General features: G+C 30.3%; 1 long non-coding RNA gene across 1 annotated transcript in view; it reads left to right on the plus strand.

The window, feature by feature from the left end:
- Positions 1 to 1921: 1921 nt before the first annotated feature.
- Positions 1922 to 9093, plus strand: part of LOC106677196 (uncharacterized) — a 41810-nt gene continuing 34638 nt past the window's right edge. The window contains exons 1-2 of the long non-coding RNA XR_001342559.2: positions 1922 to 2088; positions 7498 to 7698. This is a non-coding gene — a long non-coding RNA (uncharacterized lncRNA). The remainder of the gene's footprint in view (positions 2089 to 7497; positions 7699 to 9093) is intronic.

The raw sequence follows: 9093 nt of genomic DNA on the forward strand, positions 1-9093 counted from the left end.
CTACAGGTAGATTTTTGGGGTAGGCAGGTAGGAATGAAAAATTAGTATAAATAAAATAAACTTCAGGAGGTGTGGACCTTAAATACTTCAATATTAACTTTTTAATGAATTTACCGTTTCTCCTGTATAACATAAGTAAAAATTGAACCTTTTTATAAAAGAAAATGTAGCTATATATTTTCTTTACTTGTAGGAATTCAGAAATGATTTTTTTCTTAACTTCTGGAACTACCGCCAGTTTTTATTCCCTCTTATTTTTTCCTCCTCTTGGGTTGTTTCATATCAGCTCTCTCTAATCATTTTGAAACAAATAAAGAGCACAAGCATTGTTGTGATAAAAGTTTAAGGAATAGTGTCTGTGATAAATGATTTTGATTTTGGTTTAAGTGAATATTGACTAATTAGAAATTGATGTTTTTGACCTGAGCAGAATTATATAATTTCAAAATTGTATTAAGTAGATTGTCCCTGAAGATGGCCGGATTGACCGAAACGTTGGACTTATAAGAGAAATAAAAGGTTTTGAGACTATAATGGATAGAATTTAAATTATTTATTTTAAACAAACAAATAAAGAGTTTTATAAATAGAGTTCGATGAAAAATCTGAATGAAGCCTTATTACGAAACACACGTGCCTTGAAGATAAGGCACTTTAATTCATTCAGCAGTTATTTATCAATGGGAAATGACTCTAGCAACTGTTTGCTATCCCAACTATTATTATTATCAGACGATAATTGTCTGATTGTGCTAGTCAGGGGGCAGGTCATCCAGATTGTGTTAATTACAATTTCCAAATGCCATTAGTATAATGAAAAGACTAACTAAATGGAAGATCGTTGCGCCACCTGTTGAGGTTCTTATTTATTATTTTATTTAAAAATAACATACAAAAATATATTTTGTATTGTTACTACCAACATTTAAATTTTAGCTTGAATAATCTATCAAGTTATTTGTAATATTAGAAAACTTGAAACTTGAAACCATACACTATTGGGAGAATAAGTGAAAGTTGATTGAGAAAATTTAGATGAAAATGTCAATTGAATGAAAATGTAATAATTTTATGTATTTTGATTGTAATATGGCTTTACTTAAGTAATAATAGATTAATTAATCTTTATCTCCATATATAATGTTGAATGTGCTTTTTAAATTTATTATGTTTTTTCATTTTATTACTACGTTATTAATTTATTTCCTATACCCAAACCGAACGTTGTCTAACAACGTTAACTTAATTATTTGTTATGAAAAATATTGATATGCTTTTACTAATTTATACTTGAATTTCCTTAAAATTTGTTGACATATTTCTTTGAAAAGTTAATAACAATATTGGATACTCATAACTTTTGATATCAGCTAAATCCATTTCTACAATAAGGAAACAACCAACACTTTTGGTTGTTTTTTATGAGCTACATCGATAACTTTTTTATTTAGCAAAACAAAACCAATGAAAAACATATTTTTATCGAATAGGCGAAGGGTAGCTTATTAGGAAGACAATGTTACTAACTCCAAGGACCCGGCTACGAATTCGGTTGTAGAAGATAATTATTTTCTGTTTCACTTTAGCTGTAATTCAACCCTGTATGTTTGGGAGTCCTCTGGGATGGTGAATATCCTTATTGAGTAAAAATCTGGTTGTCAAGAGTGATTCTGACCAAATCACCTCCTTGCACAACCGTTGGTCTAGTAACAGTACTTCCTTACAAAGTTCCTCACGCCTAACCGTGGGTTGTAGTGGAACAGAATAATTTTTTTTTCTGATATCGTGTGAAGATATAAAGGAATCCAAGGGTAGTATTGCTGAATTAAAATTTTTAAAAAAGATTATCATTATAGTTTATACATCATATGTTTACAAAAAAATTATTAGTTTCTCATTGCACGTGTGGGTTCAGGTATTGTTGGGTGATAAGTATTCTATAATCAGTGAAGCGAAGTTTCAGTTCAATATTGTTTGGTAAACACGAAAGGAAATATATTTATTAATTTTAATTTAATGTTTCTATAAATGAAACAAACAAAAACAATTGTTTATCGTTATGATTAAATAATAGAAGAAAATGCGATGGTAAGTTGATCATTTGTTTTTTTAATTTTTTTTTTTTACTGTAAAATCCTTGATGCTCCTTATTACGTCACAAATAAACTCATTCATTAATGAATTCACCTTAACATCCCATTCGTTGCAGATTTGACCCAAAACATATATGCGTCTTTTTATTCCAAACTCCTTAATTATTCTAACCCATTAATTCTTAATCTTTCATCCTTAACAATCCCTGATAATCCTCCGAGGCATCTGAAAAGAAGATGGCCATGGGACCTTCTAGTTTAAACCAATGGGTGGTTCCTTCCCAAGATTTTCAAGTGTATATGAAACATACTACATATTTACCTATTGTAATATTTTGTACAGTTGTAAATTACAATAAATAAATAATTTTAAAAAAAAAAAATTTTACTGCATATAAAAGTAGGCTGTTTTGAAGAGCTCGACTGATAAGAGTCTAATTACTGCAAAGAAATGCTTTTAATTGAATTTTTAGTTATCGTGAAAGAAAAGGATATTATTCACTTGTCCAATGTGTTTGGATCAGTGATAAGTAAAAAAATAGATTCGTGGGTGTTGGAAATGAGGATTGATAAACACCTTCGAACGTGTTTGTCGTGATTAAACTTGGTACCATGGTTTCATAAGGTTGTATCACTTCTGAACTCTGGCTGTTTCTACAAATGTTGACACAGCTGTTTCTTATTGTAGATTATCAGATGTAAAAATTGTATGGGAATATTTCAGACCTCTTATAACTATCTATTTTTCTCTGGTACAATTGAAAGCTTTTGACTTTGTCATGTTTGGCTAAAATATAGTAAATACGCTTATTATTGTCAACTAAAAATATTTTTTCGTCTCCGTTCCTTATATAAGAATTTTATTAATGACAAAAAAGAATTATTTGCAAAAAGATGAAAGTTAAATGCAAAAAAAAAAAAGATTCAGCCATCACGATATGTAGATAAGTGACAACGAAATCAGCCTAGAATTTACTTACACATTTTCTAACATTATTTAGATATAAAAGAGGTTGGTATGAGTAAAATAAGTAAACTTGTTTACTAAGCTAATAGTGAACACCAATGGGTTTAAAAGTATTTAAAAAAAGAAAGAAATAGATACGACCTATGACTTTATTATATGGAAGTACCAGGGAGTCAATGAAACAAATTGCAAATTTTATAGGAATTGGACTAAAAGTTTTATTTTAATTTTCCTTATTGTTTTATTAAATATTTGAATTTGCCCAACGCTCTTAGATTTTAACTAATAACCTGTTTCGGATACTGACTTTTGACAAAAAAAAAAAAAAAAAATTTTTTGTTGTAAATTTCAATCTCAACAGCATATAATGTCTAAACATCAAATGCATTCGTTTTAAATTTTAATAACTGTTTGATTACAAGGTTTTACCAAACTTTTCGCGATTGAAATAAATTCTCCAGTCTCAAAATTCTAAGCCTTTTGAATTTAAAAATAATTAGAAGGCTATGGCAATCTCCTAACTTTCGCCTACAATGACGTCTTTATAGTACAAGAGCCGGGAAGAAAAAAAAACAGTTATCTCACCCCAATTTTCGATTACTTCAATGAAAACTATGTATAATTACTACTCATAATTGATGAGTCTGCCAAGTATAGGTAGGCGGAATAAAAAATGGCGGCTGGTTCAAAACCTTAAAAAAAATTGATTTTTTGTTCGGAGCTCTATATCTTAAAAACTACCAACAACACTAGAAAACCTAAGAGGACATTATTTAAAGAAGAGCAAATGTGCTGAAATATTAGCCCTAAAAGAGCTATTTACGTCCAATAGTTCTCGAGATATAGCTTTTTAAAAAGCAAAATTTCTTAAAAATCTACTGAAAGATTAGTAGTTAGTTAATTTATTTTGAGAAATCTATAACTCAGGAACTATGTGACGTATAGATGTCTATTAGCACTCAAATTAAAGCTAGTTTAATGGACTATAAAGAAGTTTTTAACCTTTACATTCGTAGGAATAGTAGTGTTCATGATATTTGCTAAAATAAATTGACCTATAGTTGTTCGGACAATAAATTTGATTTATGTAAAACTTCATTTCAGAAACCATTGGAAGTACCGATGTCTGACAGCGCTCAAAGTAAAGCTTGTTAAATTTACTACAAAGTTAATTTTGTTTATCTTTGTAGGAGTAGTAGTTTTTGTGATATTTGACAAAATAAACTCACAAAATGTTAATTTCTAGTTGTTCGTATAAAATGTTGGATTTTTGAAAAAATATATCTCTAGATCTATAAGACCAACACTCAAAATAAAGGAAATTTAACTTACTATAAAGTAGTTTATGACACTTATCTTCTTAGGGGTGGTAGTTTTTATGATATTCTCATATGAATATAAATTTAGCAAATGAAAATTTTCCGAATAACTATAAATCGAATTATTTTAGCAAATTTCATGTAAGCTATTACTCCTACGAAGATAAATATCATAAACTACTTTATAGCTCATTAAACTAGCTTTGATTTGATTGCTAATAGGCATCTCTACGTCAAATGGTTTTTGAGATATAAATTTTTTAAAATAAATTCACTAACTACTGATCTTTCAGTACGTACCATAAAACATTTTTGTGAAATGTTATTTTTTAAAAAGCTATATCTCGAAAACTATTTAACGTAAATAACTCTATTAGGACTCATATTTTAGTAAATTTACTCTTCTTTAAATGACGTCTCTTTGGTTTTCTTGTGTTGTTCCTACTTAAGAAATAGAGCTCCGAATGAAAAATTAGTTTGTTTTTTTTCGCTTTGAAACAGCCGCCATTTTTTATTCCCCCTGCCTATACATGGCAGACTCATCAATTTTGACTAGTAATTATACATAGTTTTGATTAAAGTAATCAAAAATTGGGCTGAGATAACTGCCTTTTTTCTCCTCTTCGGCTCTTGTACTATTAGATATAGTAACTCAACATAAAACATTGCCTCACACCTCTGCCATAGATGATGTTGCCTATATACTGAGCTAGACTGCCTCTCAACTTTAGCTGCATCATATGTCGTCAACTTGAAGGATCATTCACTAATAACCGCTGTCAGCCCTTCGGCAATAATTGCATCTCTTGCGTCGTTGCGTTTCACACTTTGTTCAGTTGGGGAAATTCGGTTAGCTCTCGCTCACTGACTGACAGCCGTTGGAAAAGTGTTTTCGCGGCGAGAAATAGCCGAACGAGAGGCTACCAAACGGGACAGGGTATGGATATTATTCATTCCTGCTCTTCCTTTATTTAAACTGCCGTTTCATAAAGTCGATCAAACTGCCCACACAATTCAATTTTATTCAACTAGCTTTTTATCAAGAGTATGTGTGCAGTTCTGTCATTGGAGTGGATAGGTACTCCAAGAATAATATATGTAAATGTATTCATGATTATTTGACACTACTTGTTAGAAGGTTACCTATTATTCTAAACCGAAATAAATCAATTTTCGTTCAAATATTATTGAAAATTTAATACTATATTTCGTTAATAGCTCTGTTCCATTTATTTAAACCTGAAATTAGTTTAGTTAGTGATAACGTCATAACAAGAGATGATGTATTAATATACGAGTAATATTCTTAGTATGGTTCAAGAAAAATGCGGGAAATCCCAAAAGTAAGATATCCTATTTTTTTTATACTGAATACCGTTTTTTCTGTAATATTTATTTAATTTTAAAGGCGTTAGAATTTTTTTTCTATAAAAAAACAAATTAGGTAGTGCATTTCAGAAGACGCTATGACAGTTTTTACACTTGAAGTCCTTGAGAGATTGTTAAAACTAATCATTTATCTCGTCTTCGGAGCTGAATCGCCTTTCAGCCGAAGGTGCGTTCACTTTGGGGAACAGAATACTTCAGGGAGGATATGTGATAGTGAAACATGTTTATTGTGTTGGTATCAGTAGAAAAGTCACCCAGCAATATTGGCTTTCGATAGAACCCGGTTGCCAAAACTTTACTGGTAGATCATATTTTTTATTTTCGCAAGCTTTATGCCTTCTCTGATTACAATATACGTGATAGATACATTATCCTCTCTAAAGTCACCGGTCACCTCGTAAAAACCTTTATAATGAAAACTTACAAATCCATAAAAAGGCCTAATAAGCTATTCATATAAAATCATTCTCGTGGTATTTTATCTCATTTAGACATATCAGATTATATTCCTTTGGGGCACGTGTGGGCGTCAAACCGCCAATTTCAACAAAGCTAACATATATTATACAGATAATTCAAATAATTAGTAATAAAAAATAATCTGTGTTTAAATGTTAAATGTTGAGACAAAAAAATGGCTTTATATATTTTTAAAAAGTATAACTATATACATCAACGTCTGGTATCTTTCTTTTCCATCAGAATAACGCAGCCTGCTTCAAAAACTACATTTATTATATATTTTTGTACATAAGTTTCTCGACCTTGAAACAATTTTTTTTTTTTAAATAATTTATTTCTTGTTATTTACAACTGTATACACATATATACGACAAGTAAATTTGCTGTAGGTGACATAGTGACATGATACAAACATGTGGAGAATCTACCCACTGATAGAACTCCAATAAAATTTTTATGGGAGAAGATCTCGAAGCCATCTTCTTTTCAGACGCCTAGGAGGATTATTAGGTAATGAAGGAGAAGCCAGGTAAACAATTAAAATAAAAATAAGAACTTTAGGTTTTTTTTTTTTTTTTTGCATGAAACTGAACAGAAATATCGGTTTATTTGATATTGCTACAGTATATAGTTTTATTTTCGATTCAGAAGCTGAATAAATTAGTAATAATATCCTTAAATGTAACTGGACCATGTAGTATGGTATACTATAAGGTATACTAGCCGGACCGGAGTACCTCATTACTCTTGTTTTGTACCTCGTAAGTGGGAGGATTACCTCGATTCGGAGCTGAGTGTAAATATAGTATATAGGAATAAATGTGCATAAGCTTTTACTTTACTTCTAGTCTTACTTTGTCCTGTTTTGTTTTTTCTTTTTATCATTTAATTTATCTATCTCTGTAAATATTGTGCGAATGAGCTCATCAGAAATGTTTGAAATGTATGACAGAGTAGGTAGGGTAGGTATTGCACAATAATGAAAGAAAAAAAAATAATGTGGCTTCAGTCTGTCAGTTGCAAATCCTCTAGTGGTATCTTTAGGAAATAGCTAAGCTCCAGCTGAAATGGTCGTTTATTTAAGTTATGAGGTTAGCTCCAACACGGTTCAAAAACTATCATCGAACTGGTAGCAGCATGCAGGGTTACAGGAATAGGAATTGAAAAACCGTATTGCGCCTGCGTCCACCAGTTCCATTACTGAATTGTGAATAAAACTATGAGTGCAGAAAATTGTTGATCTATATTTTATTTATTGTTCATGTAGATCACCTTGATTGAAAAAACCCAATAAATTGGGGAGTCAAGCCGCCCTCCAGATATGGTAAGCATATGCTATGATCCCCGATTACCATTGCAGAGGACTAAGTGGTATGGCTGGTACCTTGTGACGATGGAAAGGGAATACGTTGCTGATATGAGGACCGACACAGGGAATATGCAGGTCCCTCGATATCCTGCATCCTTGGTATGTAATTATTTAGTGTCGTCTTAGGAGCTCAATCTAGGTAAGGAACAGTCACATCAATTAATAAGTTATGCAGGATTTAGCAATACTGTTATATTATACTATAATCTTAGCTTCATTGATCAATGAATAAGATTAAATTAAATGTATTTTATTTTACTATTTCGAAAATATAATGGCAGTTTAGGGTAATTGTAAATTGCCTTCGAATAGCGAATTTTTTTATTTTAAGGAAAAAAAAGATTTTTTTAGACTTTTCTTAAAAGCTAAATTTTGATGAATTCTCATCACAGAATAGTGAGTTCAAAAGCACTTCTCACTTATTCTAAATAATGCAAGGCTTTTGTATTCTAAAAGTGACGTAATATATCGATACCTCGGTATACATGTACTTTATTTATTTATATGAAATAATAATGATTTTGCGAATCTTATTAATTTAATTTTTCAAAAATACCCTAAAAAAGTAGTGGATTATACGTTAACTACAGACATTTTTAATATGTTTGGATTCTCGCGCACCAATGTACTGATGAAAAAATTCAAAGACTTAGTAATTTAAGGAGGGCTGCTAGAAATAGGAAATAACATTTTATTAAATTTAATTATTATGTCACAATTAAGCGTTAGTTTAGAATATTAAACTATATGATATTCGTAACTCTATTTAATTATGTAATAATTGCGTGCTTGTATATTTTACAAGCAGTTTTAGTAATACGTTTCTTTGCCTTTCTGATGCTATTCCAGGATTATTCCATAAAGCAAAAGTTTTAGACTTTTTCATATTCTGCATTTTCGGGCCACTGACGGGAGCCTGATAGTTTTGAAATTTATACCTTAGCTTTCTTAGAGTATAAATGGAAGCAAAACCCATTACAGATTACACTGTGATATTTATCTGTATTACTTTTTTTCTAAAGGAAAGTCAGCTTATGGGGGTACTTTGCACTCCTTTCTAAAATTAATTATAAAGACTTTCAAAGCAATAACTGATTTAATTTAAGGCTGTCAGTATCGAAGGAAATAAAATAAAATGAAAGTAGAATGAAAATATATAAATATATATATATAAGTTACAGCCTCAGTCAGCTGACATCGAATAAACAGCTGACTGAGGAGATCAGCTGATTGCATGTATATAAAGAGATGTACCGAACCCAATAAATATAATGCCACACTGGCAATCCAAGATATTTATTTGTCTGTATATATACTTTTCCTTCTGTTTGTATATATTTGTTGATTTTAATAATTTTCTAGGAGGTCAGAAAAAAAAAAAATAAATAAAAAAATAAATATAGTATGTTACAGCAGTTCACACGTGTTACATCTTATTCCTTCTTTTTTATTGACATTTGGCTTTCGCCGATACTTAACTTATGTATGTATGTA

The sequence above is a fragment of the Halyomorpha halys genome, unplaced genomic scaffold (assembly GCF_000696795.3).
Source record: "Halyomorpha halys isolate HHAL.00 unplaced genomic scaffold, Hhal_1.1 Scaffold91.1, whole genome shotgun sequence".
NCBI lineage: Eukaryota > Metazoa > Arthropoda > Insecta > Hemiptera > Pentatomidae > Halyomorpha > Halyomorpha halys.